Raw genomic sequence first — 2,349 nt, forward strand, 5'->3', positions numbered from 1 at the left:
GGCACTGAGGCAGGAGTGGGTGGGTAGGTGGGGGAGCACCCTCATAGAGGTAGGGGAGGGAGGAGGAGAGAGGGGTTTTGTGGAGGAGAAACTGGGAAGGGGGATAATATTTGAAATGTAAATAAATAAAATAACCAATTAAAATGCAAAATAAAAAAAAGAACAAAAATCATGGTTGTGGGATGGGACTTGCAGGGAGTGGAGGAGTGGTTAATAGGGACAGGAAGGAGACTATCAATAGTTTCTAAAGAAAATGCCTTACATATGCTTCAAAATTACTTTACTTATAAGATGATTTGTTTATTGATTTTTTTCATTTAAAACGAAATAGGAACATATTTATTAGGATGCTCAAAAATGAACATGTTATCACTTTCTTCATGTGAGGGAGAATACACATGACCCATGCTGCAGGAGGAATAGGATAAGGGCTCCCAACACGGGCATCAGACGGCTCCACAAGAAATCGCCATTTACGGAGAGGATGTTTCTTGCTAACATTGTCTCTGCTATAAGTTCCAGACAAATAGCCACTATTTCCACAGAATCCTTTTGAGCTGTCACTGCCTCAGATATGGGGGAATATAAGGTTACATACATGAAAAACATGCAGGACATTAATAAATGGTACCCAAACATAGGGCCAACATTATCAAATTTCTTCAAATGATGAGGGATGGGGGACTGCTACCCACAGAAAGTTCCCCAGTGATGGTAACATTTATGGAGATCTTATATCAAAGGCACAAGGGACCAGTGCTACTGTCATCCTACCTTGCCCAGTGGAATAAGTTTGCAGATGAAAGTACACACTGTCCCTGGCTTAAGTTTCTCCTGCTTCTTCCTGTTGTTAAATGGTGACATTCTGCTTTTCACCTGTCTTAGCTATCATTTCATTTTTTTTAAGACTAGAAGAGAATGAAGAGATGGTGAAAAACAATTCCGTCAAGACAAAAATAAAAATACAAAACCCAGATGTAGTACAATATAATAGAAACTGGCTGGAAATAGTACATGCTAACAGACAGTATGATACATAGACAGGGTGGGAGTAGACAGGAGGGGGCAGGGTCCACAGCCTACACCAAGAGCCTTTCAGTAGACTGCTGGATGGACTGGATCTGCTGTTTCAGTTGAGAGCCTTCTTTGATGGTAACAGAACAGGCGATGACTGGCCTGGAGACGCCACAGGCCTGTCCTAAAGCCTGCTTGGAGCGCACAAATATGTAGGGGACATTCTTGTAGTCACACAGCAGAGGGAGGTGCAGGATGATCTCCAAGGGCTCAGCATCTGCTGCCATCACAATGAACTCAGAGATGCCTCTGTTGAGGGTTTTGGTGGCTTCATTGGCTCCTTTCCGAAGCTGCTTGTAGTTACACGACTGCTGAACAAGGTCCAGTAGCTTCTTGGTGAAGTGGGCATCTGCGAGGGGATAGGCCTTCGGATTCACATCAGCCTCTGTCATGGCTGCGGTGCACCAGCCTCGCTGCGACACGACAACAGCCCGCTTCAGACAGGACTGAACCGCTGCGCAGAAAAAGGAGCAGAAATCACTTCGGGAGCCGCAGGAAGACTGTTTATTGATTCTTTAGAGGAATGAAAAACTTCTCTCGTCTCCCTCCAATCCTTGTAGCTTGCTTTTATTAGTCAAAGGTATGCACATATAGTTTCAATAGAACAGTAACTGGTCATTGCCTTTCTGACAGAAGCAGATTATCCCCAACTTTCTATCTCAGAGCCCAGAAATTACTCTCTGTACTCTTCCCTACCCCATATCCTTTCCTGTCTTGTTAAGTTAGATGTGAAATGTCTTTTGCTAAATTTTTTCTTTAATAGTTGAAGAAAGAAAACTAGATAGAGGACCCCTGTTCAGAAGTAATGGTTAAATTCATTGCTGACTCGATTATTGCTGAGTGTGTGAGTGCGTGTATGAGGGGGGTGGAGAGACAGAGACAGAGAGACAGAGACAGACAGAAAGACACAAAGAGAGAATATTCATGGAGAGATTTAACTAAAGGAAAGGCCCATACTGGAGCTGAATATGGGCAACCCCATACACAGTAAAGGAGGAAAGGAAAAATCTAGCTGACTGTGAACGGTCCCCTTTCTCTGATTCCCTACCTGCTATGATGTGACCTACTTTCCTCCACAATCTTTCCTAGGTTCGACTGAACCCTCTCCCCTGACCCCCAAAATACTGTGAACAAAATAAATAATTCTTCTCTTAAGTTATTTGTCAGGATTTTGGACATAGTAACAACAACAACTGAAAGGCTGGAGAATCTTAGAATTTAAAATGAGGGCATTTAATAGAAATGTATCTATAATGTGTAACCTCTACTTAAAGA

General features: G+C 42.8%; 1 pseudogene across 1 annotated transcript; it reads right to left on the reverse strand.

The window, feature by feature from the left end:
- Positions 1 to 971: 971 nt before the first annotated feature.
- Positions 972 to 1,468, reverse strand: LOC116093674 (annotated as a pseudogene). Its single transcript, XR_004119787.1, has one exon. The product of XR_004119787.1 is annotated as an NHP2-like protein 1 pseudogene (transcript).
- Positions 1,469 to 2,349: the final 881 nt, after the last annotated feature.

The sequence above is a fragment of the Mastomys coucha genome, chromosome X (genome assembly GCF_008632895.1).
Source record: "Mastomys coucha isolate ucsf_1 chromosome X, UCSF_Mcou_1, whole genome shotgun sequence".
NCBI classification, from domain to species: Eukaryota; Metazoa; Chordata; class Mammalia; order Rodentia; family Muridae; genus Mastomys; species Mastomys coucha.